The sequence below is a fragment of the Phacochoerus africanus genome, chromosome 6 (assembly GCF_016906955.1).
Source record: "Phacochoerus africanus isolate WHEZ1 chromosome 6, ROS_Pafr_v1, whole genome shotgun sequence".
Taxonomy (NCBI): Eukaryota; Metazoa; Chordata; class Mammalia; order Artiodactyla; family Suidae; genus Phacochoerus; species Phacochoerus africanus.
This window is the reverse complement of record NC_062549.1, coordinates 129,689,300-129,707,352: the sequence shown is the minus strand read 5'-3', so window position 1 is coordinate 129,707,352 and position 18,053 is coordinate 129,689,300. Positions and strand designations below refer to the sequence as shown.

Sequence of the window (18,053 nt, the reverse complement as noted above, 5' to 3'; positions counted from 1 at the left end):
TATTTTCTCTGGTAAAGAATGAACTACATACCTTTCAGGTGAAGTTCCATGTATATTTCTCATTATCAAACTTTTCATAAGAGTTTGGCAGCTGAAGATTTGAAATTAAGTTCTCTGATGAGGATATGGAGTGCAAGTCTCTGTACTTGAACCAATCACATAGAAAATGAGTTGAAATTATTCTTACCAAAAATTAATCAACTGAACTCTGTATAGAAAGTCACTCTACCCCTCTGCAAAAAGGAGCACTCGAAGAAAGATTTTTCTCAGAAAAGTCCAGTGTATGTTCATACCTGGAAAAAGGAGACATTGAAGCCCCATGGTCATTTTGTCCTGAAAGTTTTCAAAGCATCTGCTACCAATTGCAGGTTGTGGTTATGAAACTATTTCAGTTATGCACTCATAAAGTCACTGACTTTATTCCGTGTAACTTCCTGATGAATGCCTCAGGAGAAATTCGTTTCATGATGTAACCCTTCGAAACGAATTGACCTTCCAGTAGGGTGTTTGGATATGAACCTGCTACATGTTGCAAGACACTAAAATAATTGTGGTTTTAGAAGAGCTCATCATAAGCCATTCTTTCTGAGAGCATTTAGATAGCAAGTCCAGTAAAATTAAATTTATGGATATGTCCTCAGGCAAATTATTCACTTAACCTCACAAGCCTCAGATTTCTCATCTGTAAAATGAAAGGATTAAAGCAATGCCCTCTAGAGTCCTTCAGGCTCTTGTGTCCTAAGATGCTCTAAGCAAGGCAAATCATGTTTTAACAGTAGCAAATACCAAACCCCAATTATTATTCACTTAAATGGCTGTTGTTAGGTAGTCAAAGGGTTTTTTCCTTCTTCTTTAATTGTAGAGAACAAAATTGTTCAATATGAATTTCCTCAAAAAGACTGAATGATAACTTGTAAGAGATTCCTTCAGAAATCTCTCTCTACTTGGACTGACCTGAACCTCAGATGAAAAGGATCCACCTGTGCCAGACTTTCTAACGGGGTCTAATGAGCAAACACAGCCAGGGGCACTCACCGTCATAAGCATTCTTGAGTTTTTACATCCTTTGGAAAAAATCGCTACCATATATTAAGTGGTATGTGTGCATTACTTTCTTTAAACCCAGCAGGAAGAAAGGCATTTTTTTTGTCCCATTTCACAGAGGAGAAAATAGAAGTTAAAGTGCCACCAAGCCAGAAAGTGGCGGAGCTAGGTCTCATCCCTTGTCTTTCCAACTCCAAAGCCCACGTTCACAGGCAGTGGGTGATACAGCATTTTTGTACATGGCCCCCAAATACTGTTAACAGCCCGTTGTTTCCTACACTCCTGTGTAACTTTTCTTGGGGCAGAAACGGAAATGTTCTCAACATAAAGGAGCTATAAATTACTGCTGAGCCAACGAAAAAAACCCACAGCATTTATCAAGCCAAGTAGGGATCTTCCAGCCCTGTTGCCACCACAGTTAAAAGTGCAAAGAAATCAGCCTTGCCTTAAATCAGAGGTTCTCAAAGTTCAGCCCCCAGAATGTCTAAGGGTGGGATCCAGCCATTCTGGGCTTCAACAAACGCCCCCCCCCCCCCCCGACAATTCTGATGCGTATGTTTAAATGAAGCGGAGAGACTAAAACCACCTCTCTGTCCTCCGCCTTAAAGCTGACTGACCTGCAGAAACGATAAAAGAGAATAGACAGTCCTCGAGACGTGGCTGCGGGCTATTCAGTCGAGCTGAAAAGCAACACCCTGCTACCGACTCGGCCAATCAAATAGGCCGCTAGTCCTGAGAAGGCTGGCGAGCAAGTGGAAGTGTCTAAAGGACCATTGCGCCAGGGCCAGGGAAAGAGCCCATTCACTGGACGGGCTCCTTCCAAAACTCAGCCATGCAGGAATAGGCTTTTCAAATGTGTCTTTGCCGAGATAACACATCTGTATCATCGTTAAGGTTCTTTCAAGCCAGAGGCTTGGTTTCCTCTGATGGGCAGAACAAGAGCACACACTTTTTTTAATGTGTCATGATCGACATTTACAATAAGCCGGTCCCTCTAGGGGGCGCTTCACCCACAGTCCCTAATTTCCCTCTTGCATCACTGTGCGGCCGAGATTCCTGTCTTCACTGTGCAGGTGAGAAAACCGAAGCTGGACAGCGCGACCTAAGTTGTGGACCGGTGCGCGCATTTCAAGGTCGAGGAGCCTCTGGAGACGGTAAGTTGGCTGAGCATTATCTCCGTCCTCCTCCAGCTCCAAGGCCAATCCCTTCTTTTCCTTGACTCAAGACAGACCGTCAGACAGTCAGCCAGTGCTCTCAGCCTGCCTTCTCACCGCTCCCACTCTTCCTAAACCCCACATGGCTGATTTTAAGGCCAGTTTCTGCAGGCTCTAGCCCCCCGTCTCCCAGACAGCTGCCCTATGAAGGCTGTTGAGACTCACATGCCCCTGGCTGGAGGGGACAGGGAGACCAGCAGGGGAGGCCGTGACATAACAGAACCCAGGAAACGTGTCAACAGGGACCCTGAATAGACAGGTACTGAACAACTAGAAATACTCCTGGCCAACGGGGAACCCAGGACAGGTATGGTGGTTTATAAGCAGCTTGTTGTAGCTGCGTCACCCCACATAGCAAAACAGCTGGTGTGCGAATTACAAACAGGTTTGATGAACCTTGTGTGCTGTTTTCTTAGAACGGTGACTCCTCTACCATGGTGACAAGGCTACACCTCAGAGTTTGCTGACCCCCGGCCCAGTTTCTGCTCACTCTTAGCCGGAGGGCTCATGGGCACTACTGTAAGTCCCCCGACAGGGACCGTATTTCCCCCCCATGGTGTATGCATTTCGATGCAAAAATGGGAACATTCCCTTGGTGTGGTCATGGACAAACATTGGTACCGACTCGGAAACTTGTTCCGCTCCTAGCAGCCCTGTGTCTACCTTAGAAGCTCCCCTGGTTGGGTGGAGAGACCCCCTTCCATGTGCGGCTACTGGCTCCATATTCCCATCACTGACCGCGGGAACCACAGTCACGGGCCGGTGGCAGGCAGGGACTTCTTTGCTGAGTTTCCCCGTCCCTTTCCCACTTCCTCCCAAACGCCCTGTCAGCGGAGCCCTTCCCACTTCACAAAAAATGAAATAATAGCTGATGCGATTTAAGTGCTTCCCGCAGGCCAGGCGCTGAGCTGAAAGGGATTCTCAGCCATGTCTCACACGAAAGCCTGGGAGGTGGGTACCACTCTTCCCTGCATTTCACCAAGGGGGGGACGAAGGCTCTTAAGTCAGAGGGCGGCAGATGGAGCGGCAGAGCCAGCTCTTTGACCCGGGGACCTCGAGCCCCAAAGCCCTGCTCCTGATTCCGGCACTGAGCTCCCTGGTAAACTACGACCCCCCTCGGCCCTACCAGCATTTAACACGGGCGGCAGCAGAGGCTTCTCCCTTCTGCACCCGAGACGAGGGTAGCTTCTCAAACGCAGTGGACACTCTACTCAGGCGCCCTTTGCCCAGGGAAGCTCTCCTCTCCTGCTCTGCCTGGACCTCATGTGGCGCCACCATTCCAGTGCCTCCAGGGTGAGCGGGGGCCCTGGCTGGTCTCACGGTTGGTGGAGGAATGAGGGCCTCGCCTGTTCTGCCCCCAGACTGCTCAGCTCCCCCTCAGAAGCTGGGCTTTCCAAAGCAGCCTTCCAAAGTCACTTGCTTGAAACTCAGGACACATGCACATGTTGAAAGGACGAGGAGGGACCCAAGGTAGTCTACAGCTAATCGCTTGTGCCTATAATAGGAGTAACGGCTAGAGCAGCCCAGGGCCACGTGGGGTTGCTGAGGACCCTAAAACCCTCTGATGCCAGGCCTTCTCACGCCCCTTAGTCCCGGGTCAGTGCAGTAAGAATATCGGCTGGAGTGCGGGGGCATCTGCCTTGCTTTGGACCCGACTTTACCATCGTATTATCTCACTTGACTTTCGCAGCAGCTCTGGACCGGAGGCACGATGATTAGCCTCGAAAACCCAGGCACGTAGAAGCTAAGAGACGTCCAAGGTCACAGAGGACACAAGCAAAGAGGAGCAGGAACAGAGCCCAGTCTGTGCCCCAAACCCATGTGACCAACAGGTGAGTCCTGTTAGCTCGGAGGCCTTTACCTGCCATCCGGGACCGCGGAGAGGACCCAGCTGCGCGGGGGCTCCGCTGCGTAGACAGCTGTCGTGAGTGGGCGGGGGGCAGAGGAGAGGGGGCGGTCGGATGAGCACGCAGGCCTCTGCGCCTCGGGGAGGGAGGGGGCCCGAGAGGTGACAGAGGGAACAAGGAGCCCATCTCTCCGCAGCAGAAGGGGGTTCTGCCCCTAAACGGGAGGTTGTGCAGAGCAGGCCCGCCCGCCTGGCCTCCTTCCCTGCACCTGTCTTCCCAGCGTCGGCACCGCGAGGCACGGGGAAGGGGCTGAGTCCCCCTCTGCACTCAGCGCTGCGATGCTGAGCCGGAGGGTGCAGGCTGGCAGGAGGGAGAGAGAAGCCCAGCCAAGCAGGCCCGAATGATCAGGCGGAGAACAGGCCCCGAAATGGTCCCTATTGGGGGTGGGGCACGGCGGCCCCTTAAACGTGCCGTCCAAGATCTCAGGAGCCCAGCTTTGTGGACGCAGTGGTGGTTTAGGATCGACCCTGCCGTTCACTGAAATGTCTCGCTCCAAAGCCAGTTCTCTCCCTGCTTCTTTCCTCGCGCGGCCACCGCCGAGGTTATTCTTCCACTGGGAAGAGAAGCGGGGGAGCCCGGATGGATGAATTCTAAACTGAACATTTGGTTTTGCCATTCCCCGTTATGTATTAGCTCAGGAGGCTTTTGGAAGACACAACAGAGACGTTATATGTAAGTCAATCACAACTTTTCTTTTGTTCAAACCATGAATACTGACCAGCTAATTTTCCTGGCATCTCTATAAGATAAGTGAGTTTATGATCCGGTTCTCACGCAAGTCTTCTCCGGCATTTTAATCAGACGAGGCGATTTTATTTCAGTTTATCTCCATGAAATGATTTTCACCAACACCCTGCATTTTCATCAGATTTCCTTGTCCTCGCCGGATGCAGCTGGCACGGGTGCTTAGGTGCCCAGAACGGGTGGACTCGTGAGGCTGGGGAATCACACAGGGCATTGGCAGGGCCACGGCGGATGGCGGGAGGGGCCGGCCGAGGGGCATGAGCCAGTTGACAGTGTCAGGAAGAAGGGCCCAGTGGGTGTCAGTACAGATAAAATCAAAAGCAGGAGCCCAGGCCACAGTCAGAGTCGAGAATCCAGGGCATTTGACAGACGTAGAGAATTGCCCCAGAGTGAGCGGACCCCTCCCCTCATGTCCGCAGGAGTGTTTCCTCTCTGCCACAGATGCTGGGCTTGGCCACGTGGCCTGCTTTGTCCAGTGGGGCGCTAGCAGGTGCAGAAGCAGAGGCTGTACCCTTGGCACAGTTGGGCTTCTGCCAGGCAGACCCAGGAGAGCCTGCCGTGGCAGCACTGGTTCAAACAGGACCAGGGGCGGGTGGCACAGACCTGGACCACACTCACAGCCCTGAGCCAGCCCGGGCAGGCCGACACACATGCACGGAGGCCGCTCTTCACAGCAGGGATCTAGGGCAGCAAAGTTTTCACAGGTGCGGTCTCCTGGCCCTGAGACTCTTCCCAGCCTTCTTCCCTAGGGCTGAGACCGTCTCATCCTTCCAGTCCCAACTGACAAGTCACTTTCTCGGAGACTCCCGCCCCGACTCGCCTCCAAACTGGATTATGCCCCCCTGTTCATTCTTCCTAAATATACCCAGCTATTTTCTTTCATTCGGCTACCACAGTTTCTCTGTTTAATGTGTGTCTCTTCCACTAGGGCAAGGAGCACTGAGACGTCGGCTAGTTCTGGCACAGCCCCAGCAGAGAGCAGGTACTTCGTAAATATTTGTAGCATGAAATCCGTCACGCACTCTGCTGGGGCTAAAACTGCTGCAGTGATGCGCACAGGGCCCTGGCTCACAGGGCTTTGAATCTGCACGGCCAGACCATCAGCCTGCACAGTGATGGCCTAGAGCCGCTTAATGCCTTTGCACTTGTGGTCAGATTGAGAGACCGATAACAAATTATCCCAAAATGTAGTGGCTTGAAAGAAGAATTATTTTATTTTCTCCCAAGTTTTCTTTGGGTCCAGAATTTGGGGAGAGGCTGGCTGGGTGGATCTGGTTCGAGTCTCTCGTGAGGTCGGAGTCGGAGTCAGATGGTGGCCGGCAGGAGCAGCTGGGGCTCCCAGGTAGCTGTGTTTTTTCCAGTTGGGGCCACTCCGTGTGGAATCTGTACGAAGGCAAGGTTGGGCTTCCTCCCAGGGTGGTGGCCTCAGGGGGGGTCAGGACTCTAGTGTAAGTTTTCCAGCAAGCTAGGCAGAAACTGTGTCACCTTTTCCTTTTGATTGTGATTTAAAAAAAAAATCTAAATTTTCACCTGAACTATTTTGAATGTACAGTTGGGCAACGTGGTGTGTATTCGCGTTATTGTGCAACCAGACTCCAGAACCTTTTCCTTATGCATGAGTGTAACTCGCACTCGGTAAACGACTCCCCAGTTTCTCCTCCCCAAACCCCAGGCAACCACCATGCCACTTTCTGTCCCTCTGAATTTGCCTGCACTGGGGGCTCCATGTAAGTAGAATCAGAGATTTATCCTTTTGTAACTGGCTTGTTTCAGTTCGCATGGTGTTCTCAGATTCATCCGTGTTGTAACGTGGGTCAGAATCTCCTTCCTTTTCAAGGCCAAGTAATATTCCACTGTATAAAGGTACCGCGTTTTGTCTGTTCATTCACTAGCTGATGGACACGTGGGCTGCTCCCACCTCTTGGCTGTCGAGGGTGATGCTGGTGGGAACACAGGTGTGCGCAGATCTGTCCTAACCCTACTGGCTGCATCGCCTCCTGCAGCTTTAGCCTCGGAAGTCAAAGATCACCATCTCCTCCATGGCTGTCCACCCGCCCAGACTCCAGGGGGATGAGAGGGGCGAGAGGCACCTCGAAGTCACAGGCCGAGCAGAGCACGTGGAGGGAGAGAGCCGGCCATCCAGGCTTCAGCTCCAAGTGGGGGCGGGGGCAGGAAGGGCCGGGGAGGGGGCAGGGGCTCCGTCTGTGGAAAGGGAAAAGTCACGGAATTAACACGCAGACCCCTGCTGTACCAGGGAGGGTCCTGACCGATACTCTGCTGGCAGCTAGCCTTGGTCTTGCGTGTCCCTCTCCACGACGAGGTGAACTCCCAAAGGGCAGAGACCAACTTTTACTCGCTGCTGGCTCCTAGGGTCTAGCATGCGCCTGACCCGTGGTGGGCAGGCAGTGGAGCCCCTGGGCATGAAGGAAAGAGGAAAATGCAACTTGAGTGCTGTGTTTTAAAGTGGAGTCAGGGTTGTCTGGCGTTTATATACGGGTCAGACAATCCTGAATATGAGTTCTGGTCTTGGAGTTGCCACTGTGGCTCAGTGGACTAAGAACCCAACTAGTATCCAGGAGGATACCGGTTCCCTCCCTGGCCTTGCTCCGTGGGTTAAGGATCCGGCGTTGCTGTGAGCTGTGGTGTAGGTCGCTGACGTGCTTCAGAGGCAGTGTGGCTGTGGCCTTGGCTGTGATGTAGGCCGGCAGCTGCAGCTCCGATTAGGCCCCTAGCCTGGGAACCTCCATACGCCGCAGGTGCGGCCCTAAAACAAAGAAACAAATTCCAGTCTCACCCTTACCATCTGTGTGGCCTTCAAGGAGCTATTTTTAAAAGGAGGGAGGGGAGTCCATAGCAAGGTGGCTGCTGTGATTGGCTATTCTCAAGGTCAGTGTAATCCTGGTTGACAGACAGTTGGGTCAGGGGCTCCTCAGAACGCGTGCGGTCCACCTCCTTCATTCCCCGGAGGAGGAAGGAGACCCTGCCCCGTGAAGGGCCCTGCCCCAGACCTCACGGTGCCAAGACCAAAGCTGCGGCGCCCAAGTCCCTGACTCTTCCTAAACCCTTGGCTTAGTCAGAACTCAAGGTTGCAAGGGCTAGAAATGTGTCTCCAAAGCATTGCATCCTCTAAGCACAGCTGCCACCACGACGGACAGTCTCAGCTCCCAGGCAGCCTGCCTCTCTCTGTCCGTCCATCACAAGGCTTTTCTCTAAAACCGCAGGAGCCACGCAGCCCACACACGCCCCGGGGTCAGTCTCGACCAGGGGGGGTGGGTGCCGCTGGATGGAGGCCCCACCTCCCCCCGGTGGACCAACAGGTCTGGGAGCCGTTCTTGGCATCAGTGGTCCCTGCGGAGTGGCGCCTCTGTCATCTCCAGCAGTGACTTCAGTATGTGCACTTTATTCATGGACCCTTCCCCCCAGAGCGGTCTCCCCGTCCCCTCGGGGAGCGTGGCCTCACTCCCTTTACCTGCACTCCTCACTCCCTTTACCTGCATTGACCAGGGCGATGCTTCTGGAGAAACAGGAGATCAGGCTGTTAGTAACACAGCGAAAAAAAAATGTCCTAGCTAGGCGGAGATTGATCCTAAGTGACCCCTGACCCCAGGACCATCTGCCCCCTTGAAAGGGCAGCCAGGCCATGATGCTGAGGACAAAGGCCTGTGCTTAGGGACCAGGAGGCTCGGTGGTCAGGCCTGGGGAGAGCCTGCCCTTGGTTCTTCCCGGTGGGGACAGAGCCTGGATCCATTTCTGCACGGCCCGGCCCTCCCTGTCCCGTCCGCTGCTCACATTTCATCCTTCCTCCAAGACCAGGCATATGGCACACATGTGACATTCATAGCTTCATCTGTCCTGAGTCGGAATCACCCACCAGAGTGGAAGCTGCATGAGAGCAGGGACCTTTTTTTCACTGCCATGTAACCTACGCCTGGGAGCGTGTACCCAGCTCGTAGTGGGCGCACAGCAAATGCACTGAGTCAAGGAAGCACAGTCCTGGAGGGAATCAGGTCCCGACGTCCCGCTGGCCACTGAGTGAATCAGCTGCTCTCCCACGTGTCAAGAATGGCGCCAGCTTGGAGCTCTCCTGGGCGCAGTGGTTAACGAATCCGACGAGGAACCACGAGGCTGTGGGTTCGATTCCCGGCCTTGCTCAGTGGGTTAAGGATCTGGCGTTGCTGAGAGCTGTGAGGTAGGTCACGGATGCGGTTCGGATCCTGTGTTGCTGTGGATGTGGCATAAGCCAGCAGCTGCAGCTCTGATTCGACTCCTAGCCTGGGAACCTCCATATGCCACAGGTGCAGCCCTAAAAATGAAAGAAAAAAAACAAAAAAGAAGAGTTTCTGCTTGAAGTTCTCCTGTAGCGAGGTGGCTTAAGGATCTGGCATTGTCACTGCAGCAGCTTGAGTCACTGCTACGGGCACGGGTTCAACCCCCGGCCTGGGAACGTTCACACGCCACAGGTGCAACCAAACAGAAGAAAAAGAAAAAGAAAAAGAACGGCACTAGCTACGTCCCATTCCTGGAATGAGAACATTTTTGAGGAAAGAGGCCCTCAGATCACTTAATATGTGTGCTGTGGTCCAATGAGGAACGCCGGGTGAGGAAGTGTGAGTTCACGAGTGAACGAGTGGATGAGAAAAGCCTCACTTCCTGCAGGTGCCTCCTCTGACATCCTTTTCGGGGTCAGTGCGTGACCTGCTAACAGAGTTATCAGAACGTGTCATTTCCACGCAGTTTTGGTCGCTCTCCCTGCATCTGTGGAGTGTGTCCTGGGTGGAAATGGTTAAGATGGAAAGGCTCCTGCTGATGGCTGGGGTGCACTTAGGACAGGGGGGCACAGCTGTCCTGTAAGGTGACGTTGGGGACCCCGGAGCTTAAGGCTCTGTAAACAGATCCAGCCTTTTAAAGGTTGCACAAAAGGCACACGCCCAGTTGAGGCTGCAGTTCTGAGGACTGTCTGGTCCTGGTAAGGCGGGCTGGGCACGCCCCGTTCTATCCTTTCCCAGATCAGCTGCCTTTTGAGAGCCAGCCAAGCAGTACTAAGTGCATTCTTTTTCCAAGCAAAGCATGACAAATACATTAAGATCCTTGCTGACGGCTTAAAAAAAAAAATCTCTGCTTTTACCTGATGCCTGGCCAGTGCTCTAAAGAGAGTCTTCTTCCTTCTCTTAAAGGTGCATTTAGGCTCAAGAGATTCAGTCCTTTCTGCAGGAAGCGCCGTTCTGCGAGGACACTTCTGTTTCAGTTTTCTCTGGTCGTGTGTAAACCAAGCACCAGCGAGTGGGGTGGGGTTATCGGAACTAGCTCAGGATCCAGTGAGATAGTTCTAGGGCCTGAGAACGCAATCCGCCAAGTAATCCAGAGGAAGGGAAGATAGCTGGGAAGAAAATTGGGGTTCTCCAGCAAAGAAGCAAGGAGTGGGTGCTGGCTACGCCGCCAGTGGGGTCCATCAGGAAGGATTTCCTAGTGGTACAGACGCTTAGGCTGGAAATAATTTCAGTTCTAAACAAGAGTAATTCAAAGGATTCGTTCTAGGGCTATGCTTTCAGATGTTCTGCCATCTGCAGTGACCCCACGATTAAAACAAAACCATTTTTTAAACCGAGTTGTTTCCTTAAGGGGTCACTTTTAAACTACTGCATGTCACCTGCGTGTGACTTACGCACATGACTTTGTCTACCCAATGACACGCGGAGATCAGTGACAAATCAGTGATTATACAGCAGCTCGAAAGTGCAGGGCTGTGGTCAGAGCACACGAGCTCGTCAGAGGAGAAATGTTGGCTTCCAGCCGCTGCGCCTGGGCGGGCGAACACAGTGCTGATGCGCAGGCGACATGGGTGTCAGCCCGCTTCTCCCACCTCAGCCCTCCTCACTCCCCTTTGGGATTGCTCTCGTTCATTATTTTATTCATTTAAAACACAGTGTATTAAGACCCTGTCCCTGGAGGGGCGATGTGCTAGGCCCTGGGGTTAAAAGGTACCTAAGATACAGGGTTCCCCCTGTGGCACAGTAGGTTAAGGACCTGGCTGCAGCAGCTCAGGTCCCTGCAGAGGTGTGGGTTCAGCTGCCTGGTGCAGTGAGTTAAAGGATTCGGCATTGCCGCGGCTGCAGCACCGCAGCCTCCCTGGCCAGGGGACGTCCACATGCTGCGGGTGCTGCCATAAATACATGCGTATCCCTAAGATACGGTTCGGTGCTCCTGGAGAGCCCCAGACTGACGGAGGAGGAGACCAGTGTGCACGTGGTCCCTGCCAGGAGCGCGGACACAATCTGTGACCGGAGAGAGGAAATGATTCTACAGGAACTCGGAAGAGCCACATACCCTGCTTAGAGAAGCTGAGAGATGAACTTGGATTAAATTCATCTTTGTTGGTGTGGCTCAGAATCCAGCTTCTTCCCTGAGGCTTTCAAAGCTTTTTGCAACATGCCTTATTGCCCAGTCACCTGTGTGGTCTCCTCTTCTTCTGCTCCACAGCCAGAAAGACGTAAAACCTTTCATGTAAGAGAGCGGCCAGAGATGTCCCTGCTCTTCCATTGGCTCCTGTCCTGAACTGGAGGCTGGTCGTATTACCATCCCACCAGCGGACACAACGAGTACGACTTCGAGGTCTTTGCCGGTGCCGTCACCCTGGAACAAGTTGTCCCATGTGTGTCCTACCCTTTCCCTGCTTTTGCTTTTGCACTTGGAGCCCAGCCAACTCGGTTCAACAGCCCTGCTTCAGTGGCTCCATCCCAGCCTCTTCCCCACTGAAGCCCCAGAGCAACTGTCTTCCAGTTCTCTTGCAGATGCCCTTACATTTTTTTAAAAAAACTGTATGAGCTGATATCAAAAAATTTTTCAGCATATGTTTAATTTCCAGCATATTTTATGATGCTTGCTGTGGGCTCTGAGTACATTTTTTGTCAAGATCTCGAAGCTGCATATTTAATTCATTCAATCTGTAGGCAATATCCACCACATACATTGGCAAACCCAGTTCCCACTGGCAAACAAATCTTCCCAGTCATAGTCTTACTTCACTTTTCAATCCGAATAAGCATCTTAATGCTCCTTCCTATGACAACCATCTCAATTTTGAATTCTAACCAGAAGATGGATGGATGGATGGATGATGGATTGGATGATGGATGGATGGATGGATGGATAAGCAAGCCCCTCAGACCCTTGTTCTGCGTTTGTCTCTTGGGTGAAATTGGGGACAGCTCCCTTCAGTATTTCCTGCTGGAACCTGTAGGATTCTCAAGGCACCCCAGGATAGCCCCCTGGTTTGGTGCCCAGAGGCAATGCAGCATCATAAGACTTAGGATGGGCAAGACGTTTGTCCTTCATTTAAAGAAAGAGATTTAAAAGAAGTAGGAAGAACCAGCAGACCACAGACTTGGCAGGTTAATTTCAGGGAAGAATCCAACTGCAGCAGCTCAGGTCACTTAGGAGATGCGGGTTTTTTCCTGGCCTGGTGCAATGGGTTAAAGGATCCTGTGTTGCTGCAGCTGCAGTGTAGGGCACAGCTGTGGCTTGGATTCAATCCCTAGCCCAAAAACTTCCATATGCTGTGGGTGCAGCCATTAAACAAACAAACAAACAATGGTTTTGGCTGCACCTCCAGCATGTGGGATTTCCCAAGCCAGGGATCGAACCCAAGCCATGGCAGTGACAACACTGAGTCCTTAAAACTGCTAGGCCATCAGGGAACTCCAATCTAGATTTAAAAATTTTAAAAACACTGGCGTCGTTGTACAAAGAGCACAATACGAGCGCTGCAGGATATTTGGTCCTGTGCAAGCATCTCTAAGACATTTGATTCCTGTGCCAATTTCACCTTGAAATTTGGTTCAACCGAACTGTGCATAAGCATGCTTGGTCCACGCCAAGTGGTTTTGGCCAGGACCAAATATTAAGGACGTTTTGGTGTGGACCAGATGCCGCCATGGAGACTCTGGACAGAACCAAGTGTCTGCTCGCTGAATCTGGTGATAACCCCTTGCTGTCGTATCGAAACAAGATTAGCACTGAGGGCAGGCGTGGTCTCCATACCTGGAAGGTCTGAAACATCAAATGAATGAGCACTGGGGCCTTCAAAATGCGTGTGTGTATCACATGTCTCAGGCCAGATTTGATCTGATCTAAGTAGAACAAGTCAGGGCAGGAGGTTGTGGGGCGGGGGCAGGTCTCCCCTGGCAAAGAGAACAGCCTTCCACCAGATGAACAGTCTGGAAGCGACTGGGATTTCCCCCCCCCCCTTTTTTTTTTCTTTTGAGAACAAACATGTGTCTGAGGGGAGAATAATGAAAGCATTCTCTTAAGCAGCACAGCAGCTGAGAGTCAAGTGCAAGCTGTGGACGACCAACTTAAATTCTCGCCCCCTGCCGCCACCCTTCCCCAGCGCCTCCACCTCTTCATCCAATGCTCTCCCTCCTCCCCACTAAAGATCAGCCAAGAATTGCCGTGATTAATGGCTGGGAGCAAACAGTACAATCCTTATTCATTTTAGGATCAAATTGACTCCCAGCCCCTCCCTCCTAAAGCCCCGCCGTAATCCTTGGCCATGAGGCCCCTCCCTTTTCCTCTCGGAGGCAGGCGAGCCAAGCTTCCAGGGCTGGCACGGAAGGGGGACCCGAGCTGGCCTTTCCACGACGATCCCTAACTCTCTTAAGCCCCCCGCGCCCGCACTGGCCATGCCGGCAGGAGCCAAAGCCAGGCAACTTGTGCAGCAGCAGCTGCCCATCCCTCGCTCCAGTGCCCATCCCCCTCCCCAAAGAGAGATTCTTCTGTTGTCACATTCTTGGCAATGTTTCAGGATCTCACTCATCCCGCCTCCTGTTTTCCCACCCCCACCCCGCTGCCCCCAGATGAGACATTAGGAAGGAAACCTTTGAGATTTGATTTTAGCCTCGTTGAACCCTAGCCCTTATTTCATGTTGAGGAAGATAAACAGGCTGCCCCACCCCACGTCTCTTTTTCTTTGTGATGCTTCCTCTCTCTGCTGTTTCCTAAAGCGTTAAAAAGCACGTTGCAGCGCCTGCTGGGGAATTGCATCAAAGAGAGTCAACGGAACAGGTGAAGACACAAGAGAGGCGGGGAGATAAGGTGCCTCCTAGGAAAGTTCAGATTCCAGACCGATTAGAAAGAATGGCCTCCCGGCGTCTGAATTCAGCGGCCGGACATGGCCTTTTCTCTTTGGGGTTTCTGTAGGGCAGTTTCTGCGGGGCAGGGCAGCTCCGGCAGGTCTTCCGAGGGCCAGACCATGGCGGATAACTGATCCCCACGGCGGATAACTGATCGCAGCCATTCAGGTCCAGGTGGTGAGAAATCGCCTGAATTGCGAGATCCTCACAAGCCATTAGCATCTTGGACACACCTCTCACCCCCAGGGAGGACCCTCGGGTCCAGTCTTGCTCAGGCTCCGTCCCCGCTGCTCCACCCGTGATGGTTACAAAGGTCAGCACCGGGTCAGGAGCCCGGGGAGCTCACCCGCTGGGAGTTCTCGCCCTGGGTGCTGTGGGGCCTCGGCGAGTCACTGGACGTCACTGCTGCGTAGTTTCTTCCTTGCGAGGTAGAAAGGACGCCAGTTACAAGGAGCAAAGGGGGGAGAGAGCGGCTGACGACAACATTCAGGACCACCCGCAGTTACAGGGGGCAGTGCCGAAGAGAAGCTTACTCTGACACTTGTCAAATGATAAGGAAGCTCAAAAAACTACAAATAGATCTGTCGGGGCTTTTCAAAGGTATTGATGCAGACGCCGCGCGCAGATTTTTGTCACCTGAATATTCGGCTGTTGTGCCTTGTGTCTCCACACCTTTGATTTTTAAGAGTCAACGGCCCTGCCCTTGAAATAGAACCCAGTGCAGGAGTTCTGTCGTGGCTCCGTGGTAAGGAATCTGACTAGTATCCATGAGGACACCGGTTCGATCCCTGGCCTCGCTCAGTGGGTGAAGGATCCGGCATCGCAGAGAGCTGTGGTATAGGTCACAGACGTGGATTGGATCCCATGTTGCTGTGGCTGTGGTGTAGGGCGGCAGCTGCAGCTCTAAGTCACCCCCTGGCTTGGGAACCTCCATATGCCCTGGGTGCGGCCCTAAAAGAAAGAGAAATCCCATTCACTCTTCACTCTTCCACCCACCTTGTGATGTTTTTAACTGCTTAGAATTCAACTCATATTCATAAATAAAAATCCACTAAATTGAGCGTTTCGGGGGGGGCAGGCACCAGCTTGTTCATCTTCACCTTCCTGGCATCCAGCCCGGGGCTGGCAGACAGCGGTGCCCGAGCAGCGAGCCCGGCCAGCTCCCCACCCAGGCCCAGCCTGCACGGCTTCCCGCCCGCCGGCCTCATCCTCAAGGCACCGCCCGTCCCGCCGTGTCGGTCCCGCCTCCGAGCGCTGCCACCTTCTTTCCGCCTCAAAATTCTGTTTCATCATCATTCTAAATTCTGCCAAACTTAAAAGTGACTTAAGACTCATGGACACAGGAGTTCCCGTCGTGGCTCAGTGGTTAACGAATCCGACTAGGAACCATGAGGTTGTGGGTTCCATCCCTGGCCTCACTCTGTGGGTTAAGGATGCAGCGTTGCTGTGAGCTGTGGTGTGGGTTGCAGACGCAGCTTGGATCCCGAGTTGCTGTGGCCCTGCCATAGGCCGGCAGCTACAGCTCCAATTCGACCCCTAGCCTGGGAACCGCCATATGCCGTGGGAGCGGCCCAAGACATGGCAAAAAGACAAAAAAAAAAAAAAAGACTCATGGACACAGACATTAAGAAGGATGATTTAAGGCGTCCCCATCGTGGCTCAGGGGATTAAGAACCCAATGCAGTGTCTGCAAGAACATGGGTTCGATCCCTGGCCTCACTTGGGGGGCTTTACGTGTGTCCCCAGAAGCGTAAGTAAGCACATGGTTCCTGCGCTGACCCATGTGAGCAGAGGCAGGGCCCTGGGCACTGAGAAGGGGGCACACGCAGGGAGCCGGGATCCTGGTGCCCCAGCACCCTCGCCCACGGCGAGTCTGCCTTTCCAAGTGTCCCGCCAGGTTTGGATGCCCTGGGGGGGTGCACAGTCCCCCTCATTCCTGCTCCTGGGTCCTGCACACTCCCTCCCCAGATTCACCCCCCGCTGCATGTGGGCACATGGAGTCATGCCCTAAGCAGAGCTCCTCAAGGGGGCACCTCAGCCCACTCCCCTCTCAGGCCTCACGGGGCAGCCTCCTGTGGCCTGACTTTCTGGACCCAGCCTCGCCCTCGTTTCTCTTGTGGAAGTGAGAGGACCCCAGGTCCCGTTACCCACCATGTGCAGCAAAGCATCAGAACTGACATTTACGGGGGGTGCAGTTCCCACACAGTAGCAATAAATTCACACAATAATTTAATTCCCAGTTTTCAGATGCAGAACTGCTGCACTGCGAAGCCAGCTGACCTACCCAAATCGCCTGCCAGGTGAAAGCCCTGGTCTGTTGGACGCCTGGAGCCCAGTTCTCCCCGTCAGGCTACCTGCTCTCCTGCTGGCTCCGCAAGTTCTCCCTGGGCCCCGACGCCGCCAGGCCCAGGCTGAGTGCGACCAGTTCTGTTGCTCGGGCTGTGAGCATCCACGTGCATGGGGGAGACGGACGGTAAACAAAGACCACAAGTGTCCCACGCGCACAGAGAAGAGCCGTCACCACACAGCAGTCGAAGGTTCAGGCCCCGGAGCACAGCTGTGTTGGAAGCCAGATGAAAGAGCGTATAAGCCCAGTTACAGAAAACTCGAGGAAGTCCCCAGTGACCTTCAGTGACAGAAGCAGCCACGATCGCCCGGGGACCGGGCAGAGGGAGTGGGAAGGGCTGGCCGCGGAAAGGAGGCTCCCAGAGGCAGAGGATGCTCTGGGGGGGACCCCCCTGCCGGTGGTGCTGGATGTTGGCAGGTGTGTGCACCTGTCCGAGCTTCTCATGTTGTGTGCATTTGTCGTGGTCAGTTTCTTGCTTAGCAACTCAATAAAGCTTTTTCTCTTTGAAGAGAAAAATTACGGGAGGGCTTTCGCTATTTCTATTGGAGGATGGGCTTCACTGTGTTTTCCTTAATACTCGGTCTTTCTGCCTCGTATGGGACTTGCTATGCATCACAAGCAGGACTCAGCCCACTGCTCTCCGCCTTTGCCTGCATTGCTGGCACTGCCCTCAGTGGTTGGGACCTATCGTTCCAGAGACCGCCTTCCACCGTGGGACACTCTTGACAGCTGCCGGTGGGTGGGGGCCATCCAAGCCCCTCACAACTGCTCAAACAGCTGAAGGATTCTGGGGGGGCAGTGCCGAGTTAGTGGGAGGGGTGGGGAGAGGCACACACCTGCCACAGGATGCGGGGCCGACACTCGGCCCCCACTCAGGGTCAGTTAGGGGTGACTCATGTACCATGCCAGGGCAGACAACCCGTGTCTGACGGCATTCCAGCTCCTGCTCTCTCCGGTCCGCTGCATTCATCTGTCTGCCATTGTCTGGAACTTGCTTACAGATGGGCTGTTAGCAAGCCTGTCTCTTGTTTCTTTAAGCCTGAGAAAGAGGAGCTCTGACCTCTGTTTCCATGCATGTAAACAAAAGCCTTCCTGGCCACCAGAAAGCGCAAAGTGCTCAGTCAGCAAGACGTTTGTGGGCCAGCAGTTGAAATGACATCAGGCTTCCTCCTGGAATTCAACCAGAGGTAAAAATCAGGTCCTTCCATTTACACAGAGAGAATGGTCCGTCTTCTGCCAGTGTTCAGAGACGCTGGCTCTCAAAGAGAACACGCGAGAAAAGAGCCTCCGTGAGCTCGGGCTTTGCCAGTGTCCCTCACGCCACCTCCTCTCAGTTCCTGATAACACGCAACGCTTCCCACTGCAGATGCCCTGGTGTCAGAGAGCAGAGATGCTCCTCACGGCCCTCTTCTGAGTCTGCAAACTCAGTGTTGCAGGTGCGCTTCCTTCGCTGGTCATGGGAAACCCACAGGGCTCTAACCAGGTAGAGGGAAGATGTCTTCGGCTTTTCACTTCTGCAGTAGCAGTTTGACACAGGACAGAAAAAGGTGTGACCTTTAAAAAGTCCATTCAGATTCTTTTAAGATAAAACCAAAGGAAAAAAAAAAAAAGTACAACTCTCAGGGGATGGTGATCTATTTTCCACGTTATTTATTTACTTTGAGACCTT

At 53.1% G+C, this 18,053-nt stretch overlaps 1 long non-coding RNA gene across 2 annotated transcripts; it reads left to right on the top strand.

Moving 5' to 3' along the window:
• Window positions 1-88: 88 nt before the first annotated feature.
• Window positions 89-16,903, top strand: LOC125130043 (uncharacterized). 2 transcript variants are annotated; one of them, XR_007135629.1, is made up of 3 exons: window positions 89-2,777; window positions 3,154-4,090; window positions 16,278-16,903. It is a non-coding gene; the product is annotated as an uncharacterized LOC125130043 (long non-coding RNA). The 2 variants fall into 2 exon arrangements; XR_007135628.1 differs by having other exon boundaries at window positions 89-4,090.
• The last annotated feature ends 1,150 nt before the right edge of the window (window positions 16,904-18,053 follow it).